Genomic DNA, 16,723 nt, shown 5'->3' on the forward strand with positions numbered 1-16,723 from the left:
ATAACTTCATAAATATAAAAAAAATTTCAATTTGTTTAATTAACATTTTTTAGATTTTAACTAATTACCTACCCATTTAAATAACACTTATCGAACATACACATTATGCATTAATAAAAACAGATGTCGTCAAGCCAATAACTTTCAAGATATTTATGACGCCGTATGCAATTGCAGATAAACAAGTTGACTTGTGAAACAATGTAGGTCTTAAACTTTTCACTACAGTAAGTTTTCTTTGAAAGTGGAATAGTGTGTTTTAAAATTGATATCATTATGTTACTTACACGCAATATAGCTATCTAGTGCGTTTATAATTACTTAAATTTTTATTTTTTTGTCGTTTAAATCTTAATTGGGATATACTATAAGTCATATAATATAGGATATACAATATACATACTATTATAGTACTGCAGTTTATAATTTTGAAATTTTTAGTCGACGTGTACCGAGAAAACTCTTACGCATGATCTACTTAGTCATAATTCTATAATGATAATCGGGCTGAAGCAGTAATACAAATATATAATACAACGAAATTCTAAGTCTAAACAATAGACTTTATTAGAATCTAGAAAATTATAATAATGACTATAATATTCACCTATCTGTCCATCTATTCTTATAATCGTACAAACATAATGGCTTTAGTAATGGTCATAATATAATATGCTAAATACAGTATAATACGCTTTACTTGGTAATCCTTATAACTGTAAACATTTATTATATGTTGAAAAGTATTAACATTTTTAAAAATATTTTTGAAAAATGTATGTTTTTATTAATTTTATCGTTATAATTTTTAATTATTTACTATTCAGAATCAACACTAGGTATATATTAAAATTTATATTCCTAAGATATTTTTCTGTGAATTTCGATACATAAAAATTGAATTTCGAATAAATAGTTGATTAGTTATAATTACTTATGTAAGTTCCTAGTATAATCTAATTATCTTAACTTATAAAGTATTTATTGTTAAGTGAATTAATTCTAATAAATTACCCTGTATACATAATTGTATGTAGTGTTTTTTCCTAATTATCGACGAATACATTTGCATTAACGCATTAGGATTTTCCGGGTTTTTGTTAAGTACCATGTGTTTTAATTTTAATTTTTATTACAGTTCCTGTTGCCACACTTTTTGAGTACAATGTAAACGCAAATAATTACGGTAAATTAGTTACTGTGCAACCTTACGTATATATATATATATATCATATATAAATGTGTGTGTGGTAATGTGATATTATTGTAATAATACCATGCAATCCAAAATCGTAAATGATAAAACATAAAAAAAAAAATTAACTGTACCTATATGAAAAAATATAAGCCAACACAACAAGTGACAAATTGTTGTGCTTATTATAATTAATATGTATAAACTATAAATAAACTTCAAAACTTATGTAATACAAATACATATTATGCATTGTATATATTTTATACATTAAGAAATTCGTCGATTATAAGCATTGCTGTAGTTGTAAAAATCACGTGAGACCATATTTAGATTATTTTATTGTTGACAATATCAAAATATATTTATATGTTTGAACGTATGGCATACTTTACTACTTTCTACTTTTCTCTTATTATCTAAATTTCAAAAGTCTACACTTATTAACTTATAATCACCCTGTACATTATTGGTCATTTCAGTTTTTCACAACATCTATTATATCTATATGCACGTTTACATATGAGAACTCAATTCACAACAAGATAAATAATATATTAATTACATAATATTATTAATATTGTGTAAAAAAATATTTGTGGGATATAATATTATACTTATAACAGTTAAAATGTAGATTTACTTAACATACTATTTTGTTATTATTATGAACATTTTGTTTTCTATTATATAGTGTTAAATTTTAAATACATGTACGTCTTTCGTATTAAATTCTTATTATAAAAATTATATATATTATGTATATTAGCAATGTCCCAAAAGTATTCTGAATAATATTTGTCTCAGTAAAATGGATTGGTCCATTTAAAAGAGACATTGATTTTAAATTCTAATGACCCGAAAATTAAACGGAATAATTATAATTAATATGTTCCATTCCACATGCATATTATTTGAATTAGTATTATACAGATTGTTACACTTCAAAGAATCTAGTTTATTATTATTATTTATTTCTTAGAGATGAGACCATTTATTGTGATTATATAATATATTTTATAGCATATCCGTTTATAGATAGTCCATTTAGGCTTACGATTATTACCATAATATCATTAGTCATTAAGTCATAACCCATATCTTATACTCACAAAATTGCAACACACTTTCTATATTTGATGAGTAATAGTATAGACTATAGAAAAGGAAAAAAAACCAAAAGACAATTTTCTAATAGATATTATATTAAACTCTTTACTATAATCTTATCAATTAAAAGAGTTAAAAGTTTCTATTTTTTTTCTTTAATTTGATATTTGTCATAATATTTATTATTTAATAATATATAAAATGGCGGTACCTATATAGAAATTAAGTAGGAACATTGTTGTATATGATTTTATTTTTTCCAAACAAGACTATACTTTTTTCCTTCCTTCAAAAAAAAAAAATGAAATCTTAGGTTGTTATCACATTTGGATTTATTTTTAAGCTTCGAAAAGCCACAATAATGAGTATTATTTTTTAAATATAGTCACATTTCATCCCTTTTCTCGTCGAAAAACACTACGTGTTCTCCTTTGTTGTAATAACAATATACGTAATATTGTTATAAAACATATAATTTATAAATAAGATTTTTACAGTTTATTTTATACAATAAGTATTTGAAAGAAGTACCTTATATAGATATTACACCCAGCTGGTAACAAGAAAGAGCGTGTCAATAAGAACAACAATAACAATAATAATAATAATAATAATAATAATAATTTTCATTATGGTTTTGTTTCAAATCGCTTATAAAGACTGAATACGGTGATTTTATTGTGTTGTGTTTTTAACACCGTTCTGACGTATTACACGACATGTCTCGTAGTATACATAATATGGTATTGGATGCTTATATAGGTAGGAGTGTAGGACTTAGGTATACCACAACGGAAACAACGACCAAACTTATAATTCTATAGATTTATGAAGTATAGGTTATATCCGCGTGGAATATAATAAAGCAATTATATTTTATTTTGTCATTACTACACCTATTATATGTATATATACGATAATAATTAATATAGTCGAGAATTTGTTTTTGTGTTCATGTATTTTCATCAATTTTGTATATTCCTGCAGATGCATCACGGAGATAGAAGGAATAATATTTATATATGTATATATAATATATTAATATATATATGTATTATCGCGATTTAGTAGGGCATATTATGCATACATTGATCTTTATGTACATTGTACACAGAGCATTTTTTACAAATAAGTTTACAGGATTAACATTTTATTTATACTTCTTTTGAATCATTTTCACATATTACTGTTGATGTTGTATAATATATAATAATATGTTGTAAATAAGTAATGCAATTGAAAATATTATGAAAAATATATTGTACCAAACTTTACTCATTTATGTAGTTAAACTGAAAAAAATTAGTTATCTTAAATTTATCTGATAGAATATTTCACCGAAAATTCCAACAACTTTGTACGGCATTATAAATAAACCTAATATTTTATAGGTGTTTTAAATTGCAACCTATATCAAAAATCCATGTTTTTTTATAAATTTGGTGCACTGTATTATGAGTGTGTAATGTGTATTACCTATATAGTATATAGTAAAGTATTATAATTTATATTTAAGTATCGTTTTAACAGATTTCTGCAACCATATATATTACAATGTATATTTATTATTATTTGTTTTAAGTATAGTAAGAAATTCGAAACATTTTTAGAACATGTAATTATTGTCAATAAATTTTTTCTAATAATTATTTTAATACTTAATACATTTTTACAAAATTATTATAGTAAGAAAAATCACAATTATTACTATACACATTAAAAAAAAAAATACATTCATTTTCATATTTTTAAAAACCTGCGATAGCCAATTTATAGGGATGTAACATATTTTATTGTTTCCGTTAATTACTTCAATGATAAGTTTGGCAAGTCTTATAATTTAGACAGAAGTAAATTAGAGAAGAATACAATAATATATGTATAGGTCGGTTATACATAATATATAGTATATACTGTATATATATTATATTAATTTGTTTTTATATTATAATAAGTGAAATATTATAACACAGCTATTGTTATCGCTGTTAATTATAAATGGCTTACCGGAATCTCGACAGAATAAAAAGTAGAGGGTTCTGTACATAACTCTATAGGATGGTTTTTTGTGTGAATTCGGTTCGAAGTAAACCATACATGCACGTTTTTTGAGATTTCGTAAATCGCGAGTGGTGACCCGCGACTCGGAAGTGAGAAAAAAAAAACGAAAAAAAAAAACAGAAATAATAAAATATATTTAGCACGTGTGTGGTAGGCGGGCGGGCCGTCGATCGTGCAGTCGTTGTGTTTCGCGTTAACCGGCGCAGTACTGACTGAGAATTGGTTCGGCATTGGATTTTTATATTGGCCGACCGCGATGAATAAACTTCGACACTGATAGTAATACGACGATTATGCATGTATGTATATCCACGTATACATGTATGTATGTATGTATGTATGCGTGTGTGTGTGTGTGTGTGTGTGCCTGATGCGTTATTTAATTATTATTATTATTATCATCTAAACTGCAGATTTAATATTTGCATGCGATGGGTACAGTGTACAACTACACTGGTATACAAGTATTATAATATAGTACGTCGAAAGTTGTTATCTATTTGTAGGTACATATATTATTGTAAATATATATAAGGTGTATTAAACATTTTTATACGACACTCTTGAGTAAACGGCGTAGTACATATTCGAAGTATAAGTGGTATGTATATAATATATAATATAACCGAATTTCGTTTATATCACGTGGCCACCTTAATATTGCGTTTGTCATTGCATTTTTATTTCTGTATAAAAATTGGGTACGTGAAATGTAGTTCTATATATCTATACTTACGCAGAAGTCGTAAACGTGACATAAACATTGGTAATTGATTTCAAATAATCTAACTATATTGTCTGCACAATACCCCGTTTACAATTAATGATTATTACGTATAGGTATTAGGTTTACATACAGCGTGTATAATAAAATCTATATAATAGTCGAAGCCGATGTAAAGTGTGTACTCGAGAATACGCGTATGACACCGTATCGGAATCAGTAACTACATTTATTGGAAAACATATTAATTTATTATTAAAATGAGTACCTATCGATAATAAAATGATTAATATTTAAAAAATGTTTTTTGATTAAAATAATGATTACTTATTATTGGTTTCTAGTGGTAACACTATATATATATATATAGTTACTAAGTACATAATATATCCGGTACACGATGAGTAAATAAGTTAACCGAGTTTCTCGTGTACTTTCTACCTGATTATATTTGAATAATGATATTGTATTTTTTACAGAATTAAAGTGTGAAAAATATCTTTAAATTTAAATATTTGAAGAGATAAAATTACTTTTGTTCATTTAGGAACGTGATAATATATCATGGCTATATTACATTTCAAAAGTAAGATTGTATATACAAGTTTAAATACATTTAGTTCTTTGTATAAGTTTAAGTTTAAGGTCAAGCATTATTTAGCATACATTGTATTAGTTAAATGTTTAAAATATTATAGTCTTAAGAAATGTATGATGTTGAACTTATGGCGAGGTACAATAAGTTTATGAAGAAATTAAATAAAATCAAGAATTTTTAACCACGTGTTGATTTTATTTGAGAACATTTATAGGTATATTTTTAAATGCTATATTATTGCAAAATTCATTTGATATTTTAATACTGTATAATGGATATTAGCCAATATTATAGTAAGGTATATAAATGCGTAATATTATTTGTTTCGTAATTCTTCAGTATCACTATCTTTCGAAAAAATATAAAAATCGAAAATAATAAAAAAATAATATGTTTTTTATGTTAGATGTTTTAAAGAATTGTAATTAATGATAATTGTTGTAATAACACAATGTATAACTGCTAGTAGGTAATTGGTATACCTATTAATTTAAAAACAGCTCTATGTGCTTATGTTAAGTATAAAATATAAACGATTTAAATATTTAATTAACTATATTGTGATGCTTCATGCATGTAGGTATGTTTGAAATTGTGCCGAGTTTTTACATTGATGTCATACAATATGACTGTATTCGTTTTTTTGTTTTATACATTTTCTATGAGTGTGTATTTGAAATCTTCTAGTTATTATTACTGTCTAGTGTCTGCACATTATTAATATTTAAAAAAAACCAAATAGGTACTTAACCATGCCATGTCAAACCTAGCAAACGTTATAAATGAAGATTTCTCAGGTTACAGATCAGGGTCATGAGACTCTTGGACTCTTTTTTACTGAGGCTCTAAGTCACAAAAAATGTATATATTATGAATATCATGCGACATTATTGCGATCTACTCGTCTATACGAGTGCTGTGTACATCACATATTAAGAATATTAATTTAAAATTGGTGTTATTTGTTTATGATGAACGGTCCTAGTTGACAGCCGACAGGGATGTGTAAAACGCAGGCTGAAAAATGTAAATTTGTTGAAAAATAAAATATATTTTTTTTTATATACATTGTTTTTAATATGTTATGTTGAATACACATTATACACCTGTATAGTACGTATGTATATATTATTATTTTATGGGACGATGTAAAACAAATATTCAACAGTGTAATCTATTGAAGTCTGAAATACGTTTGATAGGTTAAGTAAAACGTGTTTTATAGAAATTATTATCCAAAAATTAAATGATCAATAATTAATAATTGATATACCTTATAATTGCAACTAGGTATCGACTGTACCAATTAAAATACCATTCTAGTTTATATATAATATATATATTAGTTGTTTTATGTTCTATAGACAAAACTATTATAGCCATTATTATAGACACCTATAATAATATATACAATATACACATATTACAATATGTTCATGGATATTATACATAGCAGCGTGTATATTATATTTTATATTAAACATTAAATAAGATGAATCACGTACAAAAATAGACCAAGCGTGTGCAGTCTAACCCTAATTTATCAATATTCTATAAGGTATTGAACGATTACATTTTATTATATATTTATTTTAATGACGTTATATTTGTTTGCGAAAGTGTATGTACACGAAATACATTTATAATTTGTATATCATATTTCTATAATGGCAGCGTATTGTGCATCAAAAAAGATAATTTTAATTCGTTCAAGTTCAACACAAGCTAGATTAACCGTGAGGTGTAATACAGACAATAGGTCAGGTTTTTTAAGAAATGAAAAGAAACATCAAACCACATAATAGTATATTTGAATAAACAATATTGACAGCGTTGTATCTATGTATAATATTCACAATACATTTTAAACTTTGAAGTATTGTTGATTTCCGTGAAAGAACACAAATAACGCATGAATGTAAATTATTTAAGCACAAACTAATATAGCCATACAGGTATTATTTAATTAGAATATATGATCGATTACTCATCACATTTTAAGAGCTATACAATATTTTTAGAATATCACAAAAAAATAAATCACTTTTATCAAGGTCGAACATACGAGTATTTTCACAAATTTTCCAAGTCATTGATAGTCAAACATTCAATATTTTTTATTATATCATCGACTGGCGCTTGGCAATACATTTTATGTTTATCCCTTAATAAAAGCAAAAAAAAATATCCAACTGAGAAACACTATATAATGTATAAATCATACACATCATAATATCATATAGTTCTCGCAGAACCATCTCTTTTTGTCTAAGTTGTACACATGCGTGATGAGTCGATGAATCTCATTTTAGATGTGTGGATATTTTGTTTGCACCTATCTATATTGTTTTCGAGTAAAGCAAGGCTATAGTATAAATATATATACCTACCTACGTTTTGATCGAAAAACGCATCGAGCTATTGCGTAGGTATATATATATATATATATATATATATATGTGTGTGTGTGTGTAAGTGTGCGTTTGTGTGTGTGTGTATTTATGTATATAAGATACCTACTTATACTATATGGCCACTATATACATAGAATAAATAGGACTATAATATAGGTTCCTATAGGCTACAACACAAAATTAGTATTTGAAGGTCGACGCGCACTAAACTAATAATGTACCGCGCATACAATATAATATATGTGTGCAATGGGTGTAATGGTGTAGTATATATGACATATGTATAATGTATAAATAATTATATAATTTTGTATATTGTATAGTGGTATGTGTAAGCCCTACACCCATTCAATGGATAACGTTTATAGTGTCACATTAATATGATTATTTTGTTGAAAACAAACATAAAGATATGATTTTTTTAATGTTTTTACTATTGTTTTTTGTCATTTAATTGTCCATAAAATGTCATATTGCGCTCATGAAATAATAACACAATATTATTTTTAACGCATCTATGCGTTGTGACGTTTTTTCCTTTAGAGTTTAAATATATTTCCTTCAGATGGATTCCTTCTGATACCGTGATTTTTCAATAACATAATACCTATATGGATGTTAGATATAATTATAGGTGTGATATAGTTAACTCGTTCCAAATGATAGTAACATAGTAACTTATAATAATATTAAATTATCGAACTTATGAAATATATATAATATATATCGATCAATCGATGATAATACCTCGTACTCATTGATCTGTGTGTAATGTGAAGTATATTATCTTTGTATTAAAAATTATGAGTTCTTTATTCGACGTATACATATTATGACTGTATTTTTGTAAGAATTTCTATATTAATAAAAACACTCTTAACTTGCTTAAAAATTTAAATATCGTAAATACTAACGAGATCACAAAAAGATTATGTTCTTACCTACTTTGAACTATTGTCGATAAATGGTCAATTCATAATAATATTAATAAACATTAAGTGTTAAAGATATGTTAAATTATATATATATTAAAAGTTATTTATTTTACTTTTAATATTCCAGTAGTGATAAAAATTTTCCGAATATATTGAATTTATTATAATAATTAGAATAATATATATTTATACCATATTAACTTATTTAACCCAAAATGTATTCACATATTTTTGTAAATGATTAAATGATATAAAACAGTAAAAATAGGTTATAAATAGATAATATCTTAAAATAAATTTCAAAAGTAAAATTCATAATGAAATAATAAACGTAAAAGTTTTAAGTTCTCATAAATAAGGGTTTTATATTAGGTATTAAAAGATAATTAATATCGTTATTTATCTTTAAATGAAAAATTGTATCCAAATTCGAAATTAAAATGTCTTTGAAAAACAATTGCTTGGGATTTTATGATTTAAGTATGAACTATTTGAAGAAACTTGTATTACATTTTCAAAATTTAGTTACAACATTTTTTACGAATTTCTAATTACAAAATAATTAGCGTTTGCATTTTTGATAAATTTTATAAAAATTTTAACCTAGAATGTACTTACATAAAAAAATATAAGTACTTTTAATATTTTTTATTATTATACAGATATAAAAAAACTTATGTTGAATATTGTATTAAATATTCAAAAATTTTAATCCAGTGAATATTTTTTTTATCAACAATTACAGAAAAAAGAAACAAAAAAAAAAAATTAAAAATTTGTTACGCTTATAAACAGTTCAAAAAAATATTTATACCGGTAAATATCGAATGTCGTATTTTGAATTTGAAATGCTCATTAAAAATTAATTTGGTTTTTCGGTAAATATTTTTTGCATAGGTTATACGATTTATAAAGAACCTTATATTAAAATTTAAAATTTTAAGAAAAAATTGTTATGCATTTCTAACTACTAATTTGCTAAGCATCATAATTTTTATAGATTTTGTGAAAACTCTAACTTTAAACGCTCATAAAAAATATAGTTATTATAGATTTTTGATATTTTTTGAGAAATTAACAACTTAATTATAGATTTGTATTCAATTTTCAAGCATTTCTACTTAGCGAATAATTTTTAATCGACATTTATAAAAAAAAACTAAAAGAAATTGAAAATTTCTTATAAATAGCTCAAAAATAGTTAAAATACTTCGATAGATTTATCTTTGATAAAATATGATAATATAAACATTTGGTTAACATTTTAAGTATTTACTGTTATTCGTTTCGAATTAAATATAAAAAAAAAAATTGTCAAAAACTGGAATTGCGTAAAAATTTCTGTTTTTCCTTATTTATTTTTTAATTTTTTTCGATTACAAAAAAATAAAAATACTTGGAAATACAAATATAATATTGTTATATAAAAATAAAATAAAATAAATATAATTTTTATCATATAATGTTAAGCCAGATCTAATTTTCTATCCAAAACCACCCTCAAAGTTGATAATTGGAGTATTTTATTGACTACTTATCATACATAAATAGGGTGTCCCATGAGGATTTACGCATTGCGAAATCTCCTGAAATAATGGAGATATTATAATTCTGGTTTTTTAATAAGTTTCTCAGGGACAAGAACTACAAATATTTTATGTTTTAATTTATTTTAATGTTTTGATAAAAAAGTTAAAAAATAATTTTTTTTTTAATTTTTTTTATTTTCAAAAAAATTGAAGATAGCCATTTCGTAGAGTTCATTTGTCTAAAAATATTGATGTTTCAACATTTTAATTTCATTAATCTCCTAATTTTTAATATTTTTTCTAGTTTTGAAAAAAACTGCGAATTATTTAATACGATAGTGGTATCATTGTATCAAACATGGAGTCTGCGTCTCGAAGCTAGAAAAAATATTAAAAATCAGTAAAATACTGTAACAATATATTATTGTATAATCAATATATTTATCGCTTCACTTAGAATCTAACACATGAAAAGTTTCAAATGTGCATAAATATAAGTAGCCCAAAAGAAAAATTATATATTAGGGTACATAGAAAATTTTAACATGAACATTTGGTTAAAATTTTAAGTACTACGGTTATTCGATTTTTAGTTATACCAAAAAACACAAACAAAATCGATTTTGTCGAATACTGTTTTTTTGCTTTATTCTGGTTATTTTGAAATTACTTGGAATTTTTGTAAAATATAAACTATATATCCAATTTTCTTTTAGTAACCAACCTTCGAAGTTGAAAATTGAAACATTGTTTCAACTATTTATTGTGTATTATTATATATACAATCACACTTTATTGTAAAATCAGGGTAAGTACTTAAAAATTAATTATTTAAAATAGAATATTAATGTTGAAAATATAACACTCATCGCGTTACTTTGATTAAATCTTTAAAGTGGGTGGTCGCACACAGTTTTTGTTCTATCTTGTTACCTCACGGTGCCACAGCTAACAACGAGACCACCCTATTCGAAAAATGCTGAATTTGTCATACGAATGCAATTGTATGTATTCACGTGCGAATTTTTTAGGTCATGCCTATATTGATTTCAACTGTGCTAACAAAAAAATATTATTTTAAAATGCTATATATTTTTTCCATAATATGGACTTCTAGGTTGCTTTAATATCGCGCTCCATGAGATAAAGCAATATATAGGTGTTGTCCTTTTAACAATGTCCTAATACACTACATATTAAAAAATATTTTGATACATGGCATTTTAAATATTTGTAATTTCTCAATATGTGCCTATAAAATAAAGACACATATTTTTCAATATCCTATAAACTATACTATAATAACCGGTTATTTAATATGAAATATAAGCGTTTTTAAAATATATATTAATACTTTTAAATTGTATATTGTGGTACTAATATTATAATATGAAACACTTTTTAAGAAATTCAACAATTTATTTTTTTTATCAGTCCGAAACTGAAAGGAAAATTATTAAAAGGACAACACTTATATTTCATTGAGTATAAACGAGTTACGATTTTTACAGCCAAAAAGGTAAAACGGGCGCAATCGTGTTGCAACGCCAAAATTAGTTCCGGCAACTTCATTGGTTTACTAATTATTTTACTACTTTATTGCAAACATTATTATTACCTATACCATCTTGTAAAATATAGATTAAAAAATTTCTATTTTTATTTTAAAAAACAATTTTGACACTTGATACTATCCTTTTTGGTAAAAACAATAAAAAGTACTTTATACGTAAACAATATTATTTTACATTTATGATTACAATTTTAGTCAGTTACATAATAAATAATAATGTTTTTTATATCACTCAAGGTTCAAGTATATATTGATGGTTTTTATTATAAAAATGAAATGCAAGAATAGTTAAAAATTAAAATATAATATAATGTTATGCTACAATTATAATTAGGTATCTAGGTTGAAAGTAAAAATATTATAAAATGATAGAAGCTGAGGAACCATAACATTTCTGTAGAACGAATCGAGAGAAAGGATCAAAAAATATTGAAATCTACTTACTTATTAGAAAAATATTATACATTTTTTGTACCATACTTATGCTATTGTACGTTTCACTTATTAAAGACACCAATGCAAAATATTAATAGTAATTTTTGTAATGTTTATAAAAAAAAATACTGTTGATAAAATAATACCTATTGTTTTCATTATTTATTATTCTAATGATACACATTTCGAAAATTACTAACTTAAATTAAAATTTATTGATACAAAAGTTCTCGCACAATAAAGTTATTTTATAGTGAATTGAAAGTTATCAGTATGTATATAACTAATTTCACTGGTGTCATACAATTTATTGAATATAATATACTATATTTTATTATATTTTTTTATTACAAAACACAATGTCTAGATTAAGTTTGAACACGCTTGAAAAATTAATTGTACATAAATAATGAAAATAATGTATTAAAATCAATCATGAAAAAAAAATTAAAAATATACAAGTACAGCAATATTTTTGGCAATACAACAACTGTCATTTGAACAACATAAAGCATTTATCTCTGTTTCGGTACTGATGATGACAACACTATTGTGAATATTCAAGTGTCCGTTATTATTTTTTTTTTAAATATTTTTTGTCGTTAGGATTTTAAAATAGTTACATTTAATCTACTATAGTAGTAGGTATATAAATATTGACTAGTATTTTTTATAAATACCTAATCTAGTAGTTAAAAATAAGCTTAATATGTTTTTTACATGTAAAATCTTTAAAATAAATTTAGATAACAATTATATTTTTTATAGAAATAGATGTATGTATGTATGTATGTTATATTATGATATTTTTTTTTTTTTAATTTATTCGAATTTGCGTCAAGTATACAATATGTAATAAATTATGCATCATAAGTAGAGACAGTAGAATATAGGTACAATTAATAAAAATAATAAATAAAAAAATAATACATGAAATAATACTACCTAATACTAATAATCATAACGAATTAATAATTTAAGTAACGGTGCTTATGTCAGGTGTACTAAAAAAGAAAAAAAATTAAATTAGAGAGAACATAAATTAATTAATATAACGATTTACAATGAACAATTATACTTCAGTTTAGAACTAAAGCAAATACTAATACAATAATACCTAATTATATTTTTCTATATGAAAAACGAATTAAATGATATTTAAAGGAGTTCTGCAAAATTTATATGGTAAATACTAAATTGTATTAAATTAACTTTCGTACTTGGCATAGCAGTATTTATGTAAAATTATGGACATATCTATATGTTGATATACCTAAATTTTGCATTATAAATTATATAATAATAATGTTAAAGTAACGTGGAAGGAATTACTCATATAAATATTAATATTATAAGTGTGTAGGCCGTATATTATGCAATTTCTTATTAATTATTATTATCGTTTTTCATCTATCTATATTATTTATGTACAGATACCTTTTAATCGAATTGGTATTTTTATCTACAATAATGTTATAATTGATTCCACAATAGTGTAGTCAGTTGTTGTAGGTAAATAGGAAAAATTTCGCAATCTTATTATTTATTTTTGTGTATATTTAATTTACATAAACATTTGTACGAAAATATTTTCTAAAACTCTCTTGTTGGGTGTTAGGTGTCTAAAACCACAGATATACGTGGACGTTCATCGAATACAATTTCTTTCAATTGTTATCAATCATGATAGGTTCATGAAAATTATTTCCGTCATAATATATGAAAATCAGAACACCCGTCGTCGATCTAAATTAAACCAAATATATACAATCGTTGAACCAATCTCAAATCATATTTCTGAGCATGAATTTCACATCGCCTACCTGAACGTTGGCGGCGTTTAGTACACATAATATAAACTACAACATGCACAATGAAATTTAAGGTTCCTACATGACTATATATTTATATATATACCGTGTTCTACCTATATGCATATATATATATATATATATAGGTATTAGGTATTGTAATAATGAAATGGGCATATATAATACAAATACACATCTGATACCCACCGAGCGAACCTCGTACAGGAATAATAATAATAAAACATACGAGTATAATAGTAAAACTTTTTTGCAGCCCAAAATCGTTGAACCGTCCGTGTTCGACCGACCGCGACGGCCACGTGTGTAATTCGCGTTTTGGCAAATTTTTTTTAACACTGGACGCACCGAGGACAGCGGAGATTCGAGTGCAAATACACGCGTATCGTGTGTGTATGTGTGTGTGTGTGTGTGTGTGTGTGTGCTGCGCGCTCTAAAAACCTAATTTCTCGGCCAGCTGTTATCGCGTACACAGTATGCATTACCTATACACTCATTATGATATTGCGAATCACTATGATATATAACACTATACGATACTGCACGTGCGTCATTTTACCACCTCGTCACAATTTTCCTACTTCTTCACAATTCCCTTAATTTTTCAAATCATCAAATTGTCAAACGATCTACACGTATAAATGCTACAACTGAAATATGACTATACACAATACACTGCCTGTACCTTATACATATAATAGATTTAACGGTGGTGCGGTACGATTATCGTATAATATGTATTATAGCCAGGTTGTATGAACAATCACTAAATATTTAATGAATCAATAGTGAGCTAATGTTCCCTTAAACACTATCTAGTAGTCTACGATTGATCTATTTAATTGTATCTAACCATTATAGAATAAACCATTATTACACTGTTTATGCAATCCGGTACGAGTACTTATTATAAAATTGTATATATTCATATATCTGTATCTGAGATGTTTAATATGTATTATATAATTGCATATAGCCGTATACGTATTTGTATTTTGTGACATTTACCTGTAACTTCGAGAAATCTCTGGTAATGAGATACACTGTCTTGACGTGCGTTCTTCATTCAAAACGTATTCGGGCGACGAGGGAAAAGAAATGAAACCGAAACGAATAAGAAAATACCTATTTGGTGGGTTGCAGTATACTTGTATGTATGTATGGTGCGGTACCTGCGACAGGTATACAATAATATACTCAATGGAAATTATGTATCAAACATAAATAATATATTATGATGCGTTGTGTGGTGTATCGATGTCGGAGAAGAGAGCAATGGAAACATAAAAATAGATACGAAGAATATGCGGACGGAAGACGACGACGACGCGCGGCACAGCGGGCGTGTGCGTGAAGTCCGTACGCGGGCAACCGGGTGGGCAGCCGGTCGGAGGAGTCGGTGCTGCTGAGCTGGTGTTCGGACGACTGAGGAGAGAGAGGCCTGGCCGCGCGCTCGCAAGCGGCCGCGCCGTCGTCGCCACCGCCGCCATCGCCGACTATGTCTGGACCGCTGCAGACGGGACCCCTCTATATAGGGTTACGCGCGCGGTCAATGGTGACCAAAATGGCGATCACGCGATTAATTATATTATTTTGTATTATTATTATTATTATCGTTGTCAGTCGTCACGCCATTTGTATATCCTTCTCGAAGTGCTGTCCTTAATATATTCCAGTAACGTTTCACAAGTCGATCGCGATCCGCAGCGGCAGCAGCATGATGCTATTTAGTATTATAGCTCATCATTTGATTTTTCCACGACGTCCTACGCTTTTCGCGGCATACGGCACCACCGCGTGACGAGCATCGTTGTAAGTATATGTGACTGCGTGATCAGTGTCGTGCTCGGTATATTCACGGACGGGGGTGCAAGCGTATTTTATACGACCCAGTCGAAATAACGTTTTAAAAGTTTGATAGGTTTATCGGTTTATGCGTATAGGTATCAAAAACACAGTTGGACAGTGTATAATAATATATATGTCGGCTAGTTCTATGCAATCACAATTATATATTTTATTTAAATACAAACCAATCGGCTCGAACGGTCTTAATTCCACTAGTTAACCCAACTGGGGGAGTCGGAGCCATTGAGCATGCTTGGCACCCTCGGGACTACCGACAGCCGAGGCACTACGAAAGTATAGTCTCCACCGCTCCATCGGATCCACGCAGACCCGGTGATCTGATCGCTAAACCCTCGCAAGGGGAAGACGACGACGGCCGAATCGTCTTATAGTGTTTTCTTGCTGCGGAAACGTTCGTGATGTACGGGTTGAACGACCTACCGGGATGAACCCCTATGAACCCGTATCTCGC

At 26.6% G+C, this 16,723-nt stretch overlaps 1 protein-coding gene across 5 annotated transcripts in view; it reads right to left on the minus strand.

Moving 5' to 3' along the window:
* Positions 1–15,843, minus strand: part of LOC132927724 (putative phospholipase B-like lamina ancestor) — a 29,207-nt gene extending 13,364 nt beyond the window's left edge. For 3 of the 5 annotated variants that reach the window (XM_060992340.1, XM_060992332.1, XM_060992323.1), the window contains exon 1: positions 15,412–15,843. The gene's annotated coding sequence lies outside the window, so the exon portion shown is untranslated. Of the gene's footprint in view, positions 1–4,312; positions 4,581–15,411 lie in introns of those variants that run through there. The other 2 variants (XM_060992313.1, XM_060992317.1) reach the window with 1 other exon arrangement.
* Between the last annotated feature and the right edge of the window lie 880 nt (positions 15,844–16,723).

This window comes from Rhopalosiphum padi, chromosome 1 (assembly GCF_020882245.1).
Source record: "Rhopalosiphum padi isolate XX-2018 chromosome 1, ASM2088224v1, whole genome shotgun sequence".
NCBI classification, from domain to species: Eukaryota; Metazoa; Arthropoda; class Insecta; order Hemiptera; family Aphididae; genus Rhopalosiphum; species Rhopalosiphum padi.